Below are 14,772 nucleotides of genomic sequence, written 5' to 3'. Positions count from 1 at the left end.
AATCTTTCTTGGCCTACATAACGCGATTCGAAGAAGTTGGCTCGGATACTCTGACTCAGCTTATTCAAAATTGACAAATTGTGAGTGCCTGTGAATTGCATAGTTTATGATCCATTCCTTCCTTGGGCTGTAGAAGTGGCAAAGAATTTTGGATTAGTTAGTGCTGCTTTTTTCACACAAAATTGTACAGTGGATAATATTTATTACCATGTACATAAAGGGGTAATAAAACTTCCACCAACTGAAGTTGATGAACAAATATTAATTCCTGGATTATCAAGTACTACAGTTGAGAGTTCAGATGTACCTAGTTTTGAGTCTAGTCCTCAATCAGATAAATTAGTTGAATTGTTGGTGAATCAATTCTCAAATCTTGAGAAAGTGGATTGGGTCCTAATCAACTGCTTCTATGAGTTGGAGAAAGAGGTAGGAGAAAAATTCTACTTTTGTTCTTTTTCTTTATCTGTTGAATCCATTTGGGTCTAAGTTGTCTGCATAAATCCACATTCCAAAACTAATACTCTCTCTCTCCCAATTTATGTTATGTAATTTCCTTTTTAATCGGTAAAAAAAAGAATGATTCATCTATATATTTAGAAATAATTTAGCTTTTAACTTTTCATATTAATTATCTTTAATGAGATGATTTATAGTACGAAAATGTATATAACGCTTTTAACTACAAAGTTTCAAAAGTTCTTAACGTTTTCTTACTTAAACTTCATATCTAGTCGTGCATCACGCCATCATATAAACTAAGATGCGGGAGTAATTGCTTTGACAAATTGAGTTTATTTTGATATATTTGACTTCTAAAACACAAAAAGTCATTTATTACTTTATTTCCATATTATAATATTGTCCTAGTAGAGTTTTAATTAAGTGAAACATTTACAAAAAAGTAAATGGTAGTTTTAACAATACGCTTATGACTAAAGCTGTCAAATATCTTTTTTTAAAGCACGTGTAAACTTTAAAAGAAAACTACAATATGACACCTGTGCAATTTCACATCTACGGATATTTATTTATTTAACTAAAACACCACCCTAAACCATGGTTAAGCTCCATCTGTTATTTAATTTTTCTTTCCTTACTGGCCGGCTTGATATATATGTAGCGAAAATGTCTTGTCTTCGATTTAGCTTTTTCATTTTTATATTGTACTAAATTTTCATGATTTTTTATTATTTCATTCTTCATGTCTCCAAAAAATGATAAACTTCCACCCAAAATCCCAATCACGTTCAATTAAATACCCAATTGTTTTATTTGTATTGAAATTCTCAAAGAATATTTTCGAAATGTTTACCGTAATGAGATCTCCAATAATATTTTCTGATGTTTCTATCTTGCCAAATTAATTTGGTATTGATCTAGAAAGAGAGCGAATATCATGGAGCTTAACTGTGGTTTAGAGTGGTTAGTTAAATAAATAATTACCCTAGATGTGAAATTGCACAGTGTCATCGCAAAATCCGTAACTGATAAACCGGACATTGGCTCTAATGGAAGGAGCCGCTTCCAAAGTAAATGATATCGGTTTAATTAAAATTATAAGTATCGTATAATTAATTGGTAACGTAACAAAAATGGTAACTAACCTACTATAAAAAAGTTAAGTCGCAAGCCTAATATATAGTGTACAAAGATCTTAATTTACATTCTCAGATTTAAATTGTTACGGTAGAACTGTTGTCTATGTATCTAATTGTTTGACATGTAGGTAATTGATTGGATGGCCAAACTTTATCCAATCAAGACAATTGGACCAACAATACCATCCATGTACTTAGACAAGAGGCTACCAAATGACAAAGAGTATGGCCTCGGTCTCTTCAAGCCAATGGCAAACGAGTGCCTAAATTGGTTAAATAATCAACCAATTAGCTCGTGGTGTATGTATCATTTGGAAGTATGGTCAAAGTAGGTGTTCGAGCAACTGGAAGAAGTGGCATGGGGTTTGAAGAATAGCAACAGAACTTCGTGGGTAGTTAGATCCACCGAAGAACCCAAACTTCCCAAGAATCTTTTAGAGGAATTAAAATCAACATATGAGAATAATAAAGGCTTAGTGGTGTCATGGTGTCCACAATTACAAGTGTTGGAACATAACTCGACAGGTGTTTTCTCACACCGTGGATGGAATTCGACTTTGGAAGCAATTAGTTTGGGAGTGCCAATGGTGACAATGCCACAATGGTCAGATCAACCAACAAATGCAAAGCTTAGGCAAGATGTTTGGCGTATGGGAGTTAGAGCCAAACAAGATGAAAAGGGGATAGTTAGAAGAGATATTATAGAAGAATGTATAAAATTAGTGATGGAGGAAGAGAAAGGAAAAGTGATAATGGAAAATGTAAAGAAATGGAAGGAATTGGCTAGAAATGCTATGGATGAAGGAGGAAGTTCAGATAAAAACATTGAAGAATTTGTTTCCAAGTTGGTGAAGGAAATTTAGCCATAGAAAAATAGACAAGAAGCTAATTTGTATTTTGTAAGTTTTATTTTTCAGGTTGAAAAGTAGCAAAGTTTGACCTGAATCTTCCTATATTTTCTCCTTTGCCCAATATTTGTGGAAAGCTAAAGCAATTTGGCTGATAAAATACCAACCTATAATTGTAATGTGTTGGTTATTTGATAATTAGGTATGGATTGATGACATGTAATGGTCAATGGCTCATTCCTTAATTATTTGTTAGACTATTGGATTGCTTATTTGTAATCGACCTTTAACTAGAGTACTTTTGGATGCAATTAGCTAAGAGTTTAACTCCTATACAAGATGGGGACCAATCTAACATTTTAATTTATCAATTCACCTAAAAAATAATTACAGATAACCATTTAGTTACTTGAAAAATAAGTCGAATGACATGCAACAAGAAGTCAAAATACAATAATAACATCAAAACTTATACCGAGAATATGCAAGTTGAACTATTATACCGAAAATCATCCGATTAGGCCCGAGATGTCACTTGATTGAAGCTAAGATACAAATATGTTAAGAGAGAAATTTTTAGGAGTAACAAAAGAAAACTTACTACTAATTAATCGTAAAGCCTATCAATCTCTTCATTTTCTTGATTGAGGTGATAACTTGAAGTGTTGAACTTGTAGTTGTCATTTAGAGCATTCATATACTGAGGAGTTTCACATTTGATACATTCGACAATGTGTCAACGTGGATTAATTAGCTCAAAGTGACTTCTTGTGTATTGCAAAGCTTGTGCAAGATGTTTGGGAAATGGATATTAGAGCCAAACAAGACGAAAAAGGGATAGTTAGAAGAGAGGTTATTGAAGAATATATAAAACTAGTGATGGAAGAAGAGAAAGGAAAAGTGATTAGGGAAAATGTAAAGAAATGGAAGGAATTGGCTAGAAATGCTGTGGATGAAGGAGGAAGTTCAGATAAAAACATTGAAGAAATTATTTCCAAGTTGGTACCACAGAAAAAATAAACAAGAAGCTAATTTGTGTTTTGCAAGTTCTATTTAGCTATCTTCCTTCGCAATACGTCAAGTCTTTGTCGGCAAGAAACGCACAATAAAAAATTATTAAGACATTAAAAAGGGCAAGAGCAAATTTCTCGAATCCCCCTGTAGTCAACTCTTCAAGTGTTCCAGTGGTCCTGACATTTCTAAGAAAATATTCCGTCAATCAAGTTTTTATGCTTTTCTGAGGGAATAGAAGGATGAGTCCGGAACCAAAATGCCCCAAAAAAGATCACTTTGAATCAAAATACCTCAATAAAAAAAAATATTACAAAATTATCTTTAGCGCAGTAATTTACTGCGCTAAAGTAGTTCACGGAGACGGAGCCGTTAACTGCTTTAGCGCAGTATTTTACTACCTTATAAAAGTAGTTAAAAAAAAAAAATTCTATAACGCAGTAAAATAATCGCGTTATAGAAACAGTATACCAAAAAAAAAAAAATGGTAACTTTTTTTGCAACACTTAGTGTGTTTTTCCATACTTTGACCAATGATTAGTCGTGTGTCAAGACTCAAACATCAATATTTTATATAGAATATGATATTTTTTTGCGTCTGTACAATAATGTAGGGCTCAATACATCAAGGATACGTAAACGTTTGGATCGTCATTTTAGGGGTTGAAAAGGTGCCGAAGTAAGTTTTATTTGTAAACTTTAGGTTTAACCTTTTCATATCGTAGACGATCCCATTTTTGTTTGAAGATTTGTTGTCATTAGCTTAAAGTTTTTTATTTTTAGGGTTTAGATTTATTGAAAATAAAGCGTTGTCAAAAGCTTTTTTAACCGTTTTAGCGCAGTATTTTCATCGCGTCTAAAGAATATATATATTTTTTTTGTATAAGCAGAAAATAGCGAGCAAAAAAAAAAAATTTGGCAAATTTTTTTTTTTTTTTTGCAACACTTAGTGTGTTTTTTCATATATTGACCAACGATTAGTCGTGTGTCAAGACTCCGAAACATCAATTTTATATAGAACCCGATATTTTTTGCGTACAATAATGTAGGCTCAATACATCAAGGATACGATATCGTTCGGATCGTCATTTTAGGGGTTGAAAAGGTGCCCGAAGTAAGTTTTGTTTGAAAAAACTTACGCCCTAAAATGACGAGCCGATTTTTAAAAAAACACCTTTTATCCCATTTAATTTAAAAAAAACGCCCTACATTATTGTATGTTGAAAAAAAATATCTGTGTTCTATATAAAATATTGATGTTTGAGTCTTGACACACGACTAATCGTTGGTCAAAGTATGAAAAAACACACTAAGTGTTGCAAAAAAAAAATTTGCCAAATTTTTTTTTTTAGTGCTCGCTATTTTTCGCGCTATACAAAAAAAAAATATATTCTTTAGCGCAAGATAAAATCGCGCTAAAGCAGTTAAAAAGCTTTTGACAACGGCTTTATTTTCAATAAATCTAAACTCTAAAAATAAAAAACTTTAAGCTAATGACAACAAGTCTTCAAACAAAAAATGGACGTCTATGTATATGTAACACTTAAACCTAAAGTTTACAAATAAAACTTACTTCGGATACCTTTTCAACCCCTAAAATGACGATCCGAACGTTTACGTATCCTTGATGTATTATTTTTCACATTATCCTCAGAAAAAAATATTATATTCTATATAAAATATTGACGTTTTGAATCTTCACACACCACTAATGTCAGGTAAAAGTATGGAAAAAAACACTAAGTGTTGCAAAAAATAAAGTTGGCCAATAAATTTGGTCAAGAAATTTGCTCTCGCCCTTTTTAATGTCTTAATAATTTTTTATTGTGCTTTTCTTGCCGACAAAGACTTGACGTATTGCGAAGGAAGATAGCTAAATAGAACTTGCAAAACACAAATTAGCTTCTTGTTTATTTTTTCTGTGGTGCCAACTTGGAAACAATTTCTTCAATGTTTTTATCTGAACTTCCTCCTTCATCCACAGCATTTCTAGCCAATTCATTCCATTTCTTTACATTTTCCCTAATCACTTTTCCTTTCTCTTCTTCCATCACTAGTTTTATATATTCTTCAATAACCTCTCTTCTAACTATCCCTTTTTCGTCTTGTTTGGCTCTAATATCCATTTCCCAAACATCTTGCACAAGCTTTGCAATACACAAGAATTCACTTTGAGCTAATTAATCCACGTTGACACATTGTCGAATGTATCAAATGTGAAACTCCTCAGTATATGAATGCTCTAAATGACAACTACAAGTTCAACACTTCAAGTTATCACCTCAATCAAGAAAATGAAGAGATTGATAGGCTTTACAGATTAATTAGTAGTAAGTTTTCTTTTGTTACTCCTAAAAATTTCTCTCTTAACATATTTGTATCTTAGCTTCAATCAAGTGACATCTGGGCCTAATTCGGATGATTTTCGGTATAATAGTTCAACTTACATATTCGCGGTATAAGTTTTGATGTTATTATTGTATTTTGACTTCTTGTTGCATGTCATTCGACTTATTTTTCAAGTTACTAAATGGTTATCTGTAATTATTTTTTAGGTGAATTGCTAAATTAAAATGTTAGATTGGTCCTACTGTATAGGAGTTAAACTCTTAGCTAATTGCATCCAAAAGTACTCTAGTTAAAGGTCAGATTACAAATAAGCAATCCAATAGTCTAACAAATAATTAAGGAATGAGCCATTGACCATTACATGTCATCAATCCATACCTAATTATCAAATAACCAACACATTACAATTATAGGTTGGTATTTTATCAGCCAAATTGCTTTAGCTTTCCACAAATATTGGGCAAAGGAGAAAATATAGGAAAATTCAGGTCAAACTTTGCTACTTTTCAACCTGAAAAATAAAACTTACAAAATACAAATTAGCTTCTTGTTTATTTTTCTATGGCTAAATTTCCTTCACCAACTTGAAACAAATTCTTCAATGTTTTTATCCGAACTTCCTCCTTCATCCATAGCATTTCTAGCCAATTCCTTCCATTTCTTTACATTTTCCATTATCACTTTTCCTTTCTCTTCCTCCATCACTAATTTTATACATTCTTCTATAATATCTCTTCTAACTATCCCCTTTTCATCTTGTTTGGCTCTAACTCCCATCTGCCAAACATCTTGCACAAGCTTTGCATTTGTTGGTTGATCTGACCATTGTGGCATTGTCACCATTGGCACTCCCAAACTAATTGCTTCCAAAGTCGAATTCCATCCACAAGTGAGTGAGAAAACACCCTATCGAGTTATGTTCCAACACTTGTAATTGTGGACACCATGACACCACTAAGCCTTTATTATTCTCACATGTTGATTTTAATTCCTCTAAAAGATTCTTGGGAAGTTTGGGTTCTTCAAATGATCTAACTACCCACAAGAAGTTCTTGTTGCTATTCTTCAAACCCCATGCCACTTCTTCCAAGGTTGCTCGCCTTCTACTTTGACCATACTTCCAAATGATACATACACCACCGAGCTAATTGGTTGATTATTTAACCAATTTAGGCACTCATTTGCCATTGGCTTGAAGAGACTGAGGCCAGACTCTTTGTCATTTGGTAGCCTCCTGTCTAAGTACATGGATGGTATTGTTGGTCCAATTGTCTTGATTGGATAAAGTTTGGCCATCCAATCAATTACCTACATGTCAAACAATTAGATACATGACAACAAGTTCCTGTAACAATTTAAATCTGAGAATGTAAATTAAGATCTTTGTACACTATATATTAGCTGCGACTTAACCTGTTATAGTAGGTTAGTTACCATTTTTGTTACGTTACCAATTAATTATCTGATACTTATAATTTCTGTTAAACTGATATCATTTACTTTGGAAGCGGCTCCTCTCCATTAGAGCCAATGTCCATTTTTATCCGGGCAAACACTCAATACGATGACCCGTGCAATTTCACATCTAAGGGTAATTATTTATTTAACTAACCACTCTAAACCACAGTTAAGCTCCATGATATTCGCTCTCTTTCTAGATCAATACCAAATTAATTTGGCAAGATAGAAACATCCGAAAATATTATTGGAGATCTCATTCTGGCTGAAACATTTCGAAAATATTGCTGAGAATTTCAATCTGGCTGAAAACAATTGGGTATTTAATTGAACGTGATTGGGATTTTGGGTGGAAGTTTATCATTTTTTGGAGACATGAAGAATGAAATAATAAAAAATCATGAAAATTTAGTACAATATAAAAATGAAAAACTGGTGACAGCAACATTTTCAGCTACATATATATCAAGCCGGCCAGTAAGGAAAGAAAAATTAAATAACAGATGGAGCTTAACCATGGTTTAGGGTGGTGTTTTAGTTAAATAAATAAATATCCGTAGATGTGAAATTGCACAGGTGTCATATTGTAGTTTTCTTTTAAAGTTTACACGTGCTTTAAAAAAAAGATATTTGACAGCTTTAGTCATAAGCGTATTGTTAAAACTACCATTTACTTTTTTGTAAATGTTTCACTTAATTAAAACTCTACTAGGACAATATTATAATATGGAAATAAAGTAATAAATGACTTTTTGTGTTTTTAGAAGTCAAATATATCAAAATAAACTCAATTTGTCAAAGCAATTACTCCCGCATCTTAGTTTATATGATGGCGTGATGCACGACTAGATATGAAGTTTAAGTAAGAAACAAAAGAACTTTTGAAACTTGTAGTCTAAAGCAAGTTATATACATTTTCGTGACTATAAATCATCTCATTAAAGGTAATTAATATGAAAAGTTAAAAGCTAAATTATTTCTAAATATATAAATGAATCATTCTTTTTTTACCGATTAAAAAGGAAATTACATAACATAAATTGAGAGAGAGAGAGTATTAGTTTTGGAATGTGGATTTATGCAGACAACTTAGACCCAAATGGATTCAACAGATAAAGAAAAAGAACAAAAGTAGAATTTTTCTCCTACCTCTTTCTCCAACTCATAGAAGCTGTTGATTAGGACCCAATCCACTTTCTCAAGATTTGAGAATTGATTCACCAACAATTCAACTAATTTATCTGATTGAGGACTAGACACAAAACTAGGTACATCTGAACTCTCAACTGTAGTACTTGATAATCCAGGAATTAATATTTGTTCATCAACTTCAGTTGGTGGAAGTTTTATTACCCCTTTATGTACATGGTAATAAATATTATCCACTGTACAATTTTGTGTGAAAAAAGCAGCACTAACTAATCCAAAATTCTTTGCCACTTCTACAGCCCAAGGAAGGAATGGATCATAAACTATGCAATTCACAGGGCACTCACAATTTGTCAATTTTTGAATAAGCTGAGTCAGAGTATCCGAGCCAACTTCTTCGAATCGCGTTATGTAGGCCAAGAAAGATTCTGCTTGGTCGATGCCACCATCGTCATATCCATCGGATATGGCCTCGATTGACACTGAAGTTGGTAATTCTTGCATGGTTTTCAAGAATGATTTTGTTGGTGCTATAGTGATTTTGACACCTTTGGATTGCAAACGTTTAGAGAATTGGAGCATTGGGTTGATATGACCTTGGACTGGATATGGCAAGATCAAGCAATGAGCTTCGTGAGTAGTCATTTTTTTTATTAGGCAACTTCTCAATTGATGAAATGAATTAAGATTGAGAAAGGATGGGAAAATCTTGTGATGAAAATGTGGTTCTTATATATAGTTAGTTGATAGAGTTTGCAAGTGTCCAGGTTGGACCTACATGCCGAACGAAGTGGCTTGGCTTCTTCCTATTGTACCAACTTTTTATTCCCAACATGCATACGCAGTGACATAAGAATATTATGGGGTCCAATGCAATGAGTACGTCCAAAATCACGACTGGATTCTCTCTTTTCAAATTATTATCTGATATTAATTTAAGGCTGCGGCAGGGACTCATATTTTTCATATGCAAAAACGCAGAGGCGAATCTAAGATTTAAATTTTATGAGTTCAATTTTATAATTTTGAGCATTAAACCCATTATATTTTTAAAGTTAGGGGTTCATATCTACTAATTATTAGAATTTTAATAATTTTGTACACATAAATTTAGGCTTCACGTCAAAAGTTTGGGGTTCAGCTGAACCCCTACCTTGTAGGATAGATACGCTTCTGCAAAAACGTATTCGATACTGACTTTTTATTGCTCGGAGCCTAGTGATTGATTTCCTTTTCTTTTATGTAGGTAATGTAAAGGTTGACAGCAACTTCACTAGTAGGATTGAAGAATTGGAATTCGTCATTCGTTAGGCAGGGCCCATGCATCTTGAATGTTCTACTCGTCGTGGGAGAAGAAGAATGCTGGAAAGTGGGGTCTTCTCAGATTTTATCTGTTTCGCTTTATAAATCGAATTGGATTTTAACTACATACAATTATTCAATAAATTCACAAGTTACCTGATAACATACTAATTAAAATAGGTGAAATCAAAGGAACCCTTTATTAAATTTTATATCTAATGAACAATAAATAAGGAAAGAAGAAAAGAGGAAATATTTATAATTAATTGAGTTTAAGTTATATACCCCGCCATTTATATTTTTTTTTATGTCATTTTATTATTTAAAGAATATTTATAGGTAAATCTCCTTAAAATATACATAGATATGTAATCTTGAAAACTAAGATAAGTCACCTCCTACAATAGATACATGTGATATGATGGTGTAAAATTTTTGTTCTTGTAATGATAAATATAACTCACACTCTATTTAATTATCCTTGTATCATTCGCAATAATCAAAGTACACACAAGCAAAGCGCAGACATACACTTGTGTGTGTCCGTCAAACTAATTAATAGTATATAATAAATTAAGGTAACGAAGAGCAGATATAGGAGAGTGGAACGTACATTAATTTTGAAAGAGTTTCTTAACTGAGTTTGAATTGTCTAATTTGGACCTACATTACTTAGGCCCCGTTTGTCCATAGATACCAAAAAAAAAATTTACTTTTTTTGGAATTTTGGAGTTGGAGTTGGAGTTGAGTTGGCCATAGTTTTTGAAATTATAATTTTTGGTGAAATGTAGTTGTAAAAAAGCGAAAAAAGTGAATTTTTTTGAAAAATAAGTTTTTTGAGTTTTTGGTATTCCGGAATACAACTTTAAGTTGTATTTGGAATTAAATGCCGCCAAATCTTTCGATTCCGGAAAAAAGTAAAAAAAAATTCCGGAATAAAGTAAATAATTTTTATGGCCAAACAGGGGCTAAGAAAGCGCCTTGGCTAACCTCCTATTGTTGATAATATATATCTACTTTTTAACTTTTATTGCGAATTTCTTATAGTTTTTTAATAGAGTTTGAATTGTCCAATTTGGACCTACATTACTAACAAAGTGCCTTGGCTAACCTCCTTTTGTTGATAATATGTACCTACTTCGTAACTTTTATTGCGAACACGTGCAATGAGAAAAGATCATTACAGGGTCCCATGCAATGGATACTTTTAAAATCGTACCAATATATATTGTTAATACCGACTTCTTATTGCTGGAAACGTAGTGATCGACTCCTTTTATGTTATATATAAGTTGGGTAGGGGTTAACGTTGATCGCACTCATTGAAGTGAAGAATAGAATTCGTTAGGTAAGGCCCATGCATCTCAGATGTTCTGCTCGTGGAAAGATGAATGATGGGAGTGGATCCCAGGGGTGGGCATAAACACCGAAAATTGAAAAATCGGACCAAACCGAATTAATTCGGTTTTTCGGTTTCGGTTTTTCGGTTCGGTTTCGATTTTTTTTAATAACAATTTCGGTGTTCGGTTCCGGTTCACCGGTTTTTCGGTTAAACCGAAGTATTTTTTTTTTTTTTTTTTTTAAGATTTACTACATGAATACAATTTCTTTTGGGGAAAAAAACATAAGTAGACAATAATATTATAATATTTACATACTCTTAGCAACTAAATGTTATTAAACATTACATGGCAGGTTAAGTGTTTTATAGTAAATCAAATTGCTATATATAAAGAAACCCTTCAGACGTGAATAACTCCAATACCTATTTATTGTTCATAGTATAAGCTTTTATACAATTTCATACTTCCTCCTTATTCTGCAAGATTTTTTCCAAGCGTTTTTTTCCTTATCTTTTCTACTTCCTCCTTATTCTCAACTTCTTTCATTGTTCCATAAAAAATAAAATCTCAGTTTTCATTTAACACTATAGGATATTGAACACAAGTATAATAACAATTTGAGTGTTGATTTTTATTATATATAGTATAATAAAAATGTTATACATAGAATAATATTCATATAATTTATTTCACCTATTATAATAAATTAGATATAACTCACATAATTTGATTATACACTATATAAAATTTTATATATCTCGTATGATTTTATTATACGTTGTATAATACATTATATTTTGTATATAGAAGATATTATCTTGTATGTGTGGATGATCACTATGGTTGGATTCTAAAGTCATCAAACCTTCAAACATTTAGTCACAACAGTAAACCTGCGTAACTCGAAGCAATCAAGAAGGAAAAAGGGAAATAAATGGAGAGATGTGTAATTGCTAAAAAAAAATCGAATTAGAAAAACCGAAACCGAACCGAACCGAACTAATTCGGTGCGGTGTTCGGTGTCCACTTTCAAAAAACCGAAACCGAAAAACCGAACCGAACTTTGAAAAAACCGAACCGAAAAACCGAACGCCCACCCCTAGTGGATCCTCTCGCATTTGCTCAATTTCGTTTTGGAAGTTATATTGGACTTTTAATTAACTACAGACAACTATCTATCTCACTATAATAAATTAGGCCTACGACGACATTTTATAAATGTCGTAACAAGACCCACAAGTGTCGCAAAATCACTTAGCGACATTTATTTTACACTTAGTACAAATGTCATCTATTTGTATGTCGGGAATTTTCCGACATTTATATTAATGTTGATAGATGATTTATGACATTATTAAAATGTCGCATTAAGTTTTCCAACATTTAGATTAATGTCGGCATTAAGTTAGTGACATTTATATATGACTTTTATTAAATGTCACCTGTTTTGAGTTTTAACTCAATTAAATTGCTACATATAACGAAATGTGAGCAAATCATACCCATCCTTGCTATACATACACAGAAATGTCAGAAATCATCACTCGTCAGTACGTTTTTTTTTCATTTTTATATACTAAGAAAATCTAATCTAATACCATAATCATTCATATAATTTCGATATACAAGTCATACACTCTGAAACAATTCTGAATTACAATAAAAGAGTCACTTCAACACACTACATTTTTATAAATATTATAACACCACCAATACTAAATGGTTCTCAAGAAATACAAAATTTTCTCCCATCATGCTAAGAATGCTAACTACAATTAAATTCTAATGTTGACTAGTGACTCCAAGAATACAGATTATTTGATAGTCACTTGGCGAGCCTTCATACAAAGCAGCAATTGGAATCTCTATGACGACACCCTCCTCAGAAGACTTCTCTGCTTGACTCTAATGTTTGCATATTGAAGATGAAAACAAGGTCTCTGACAGCAAACCAAACATAAAGGTGTATGTTAGAAAAATATGGTTAAATAAAATTAGCAGAATCAAACTCCAAGAAGCCCACCTATTTTTTCAACCACACAAGAATCAAATTATTACATAGTCCTTAACATAGAAAATAGAATTGAAGATTACCTGAAATCAATTAAGGCCGAATAGTCAAATATTTTAGATTTCAAAATTCAATGTACAATTAAAAAAGTAAAAATATAGATTTAAAAATTCAATGTGAATCCTAAAGCCCACATGACAGAGGATTACCTTCGCATCCACAAAAAAAATATGATTCAAGGCAGCAAGCATATTATTCAATTCATCTCTTTCGGGAACTCCACTTTGTAAAAACCTACAAAAGAAAAAGTACATAAAAAAAAAAGTAACTAGCACACATAAAATTCAAGCACAAAAGAGAGAAAAAAATAAGAAAAGGTGAGGGAGGGAGAAGTTAGGCCGCCGTGAGTAAAGGGAATTGTGGGGGGGGAAGAGTTTGGGTACAAATGAAAAAGAAACACTCTTATTGAAGTACATAGAACAAAATAAAATAAAAAATAAACTGCTCATATTACTAGTTACTTTTAAAACATACAAACGTTCAGACAGTAGCTTTTTTCTTATTAGTAGAATATTAAATAGTTATATTATCATAATTGCATATTTAATTTGACTAACTTACACAAACAATTTAGCCACATTTTTAGTTCCAAGTTCATCTGTTATATGTTATATAATTACTACTTTATGCATCCGATAAATTTTTTAATCTAAAGTTAATAAAGAATGGTGATATAATTTAAAAAGATTTAGATTTTGAATAATAGGTGTAAATGTTGGTATCCAACGGTTAATAAGCTGACATTTGAAATAAATGTTATAATATTCTCGACATTTGTATCAAATGTCATTGTTTTAATGACATTTTACGTCAAATGTCATTATTTTAACGTTATTTTTTGCCAAATGTCGTCGTTTTATGACATTTTGTATCACATGTCGTTATTTTTACGACATTTATTCATAAATGTCGAGAAATTCCCTTTTTCCCGACATTTATTTCAAATGTCACTAAATAAATGTCGTCGTATCTTCACTTTCTTGTAGTGTCTCTATCTATCTATCTATCTATCTTCTACGTATATTAAAAGCACGAATAATTTTTGCTAAATGCCGATCGATCAAAATATCCTTCAAATATTGAACGACTTTTATGCCGTTAAAAATTTATGTTAAGTCAGGATAAAATTGTAATCACCCATGATTTATTATCTAAAACATGGGAGTTTGAAACCAACTCAAATAACACCACTATAGACGACAACTATACCTAATGTTTAATTTTTAGGGCAAAGGTGCAAATATACCCCTCAACTTTGCGATTTAGAGCAGATATACCCTTTGTTATAAAAGCGGTGTATATATACACCAACCGTTACAAAACAGTGCAAATATACCCCTGCCGTTATAAAATGGTGCAAATACACCCTTTCGCTGACGAGATTCTTTTTTTAAAATCATTTAGATATCTTTTAAATACATAAAAAAATGCCACGTGACTTTAAAAAAAAAGTCTACGTGTTTTTTTTAGTAGACATATTTTTCTAAAGTCACATGGTAAGTTTTTTTTCTAGTGTGTCTGGTCTGGTTTTAAATGAATCAGACTCGACCCACCAGGTAAAAAAATTACTATGTGGCTTTAGAATAAGTATGTCTACTAAAAAAATGGGTAGAGTTTTTTTTAAAGTCACGATGCATTTTTTT

General features: G+C 31.9%; 1 long non-coding RNA gene and 2 pseudogenes across 1 annotated transcript; 1 reads left to right on the top strand and 2 right to left on the bottom strand.

Moving 5' to 3' along the window:
* The first annotated feature begins 295 nt into the window (after window positions 1–295).
* LOC132057809 (UDP-glycosyltransferase 74E2-like) lies at window positions 296–2,703 on the top strand (annotated as a pseudogene).
* A 3,403-nt stretch (window positions 2,704–6,106) lies between these two features.
* LOC132057802 (UDP-glycosyltransferase 74G1-like) lies at window positions 6,107–9,116 on the bottom strand (annotated as a pseudogene).
* A 3,527-nt stretch (window positions 9,117–12,643) lies between these two features.
* LOC132030833 (uncharacterized) lies at window positions 12,644–13,497 on the bottom strand. Its single transcript, XR_009408120.1, has 2 exons — window positions 13,279–13,497; window positions 12,644–12,998 (listed from the first exon to the last, which is right to left on the bottom strand). It is a non-coding gene; the product is annotated as an uncharacterized LOC132030833 (long non-coding RNA).
* Between the last annotated feature and the right edge of the window lie 1,275 nt (window positions 13,498–14,772).

Source organism: Lycium ferocissimum, chromosome 1 (assembly GCF_029784015.1).
Source record: "Lycium ferocissimum isolate CSIRO_LF1 chromosome 1, AGI_CSIRO_Lferr_CH_V1, whole genome shotgun sequence".
In the NCBI taxonomy this organism is placed as follows: domain Eukaryota; kingdom Viridiplantae; phylum Streptophyta; class Magnoliopsida; order Solanales; family Solanaceae; genus Lycium; species Lycium ferocissimum.
The sequence above is the reverse complement of the archived record's forward strand: the minus strand, read 5'-3'. Positions and strand labels throughout refer to the sequence as shown.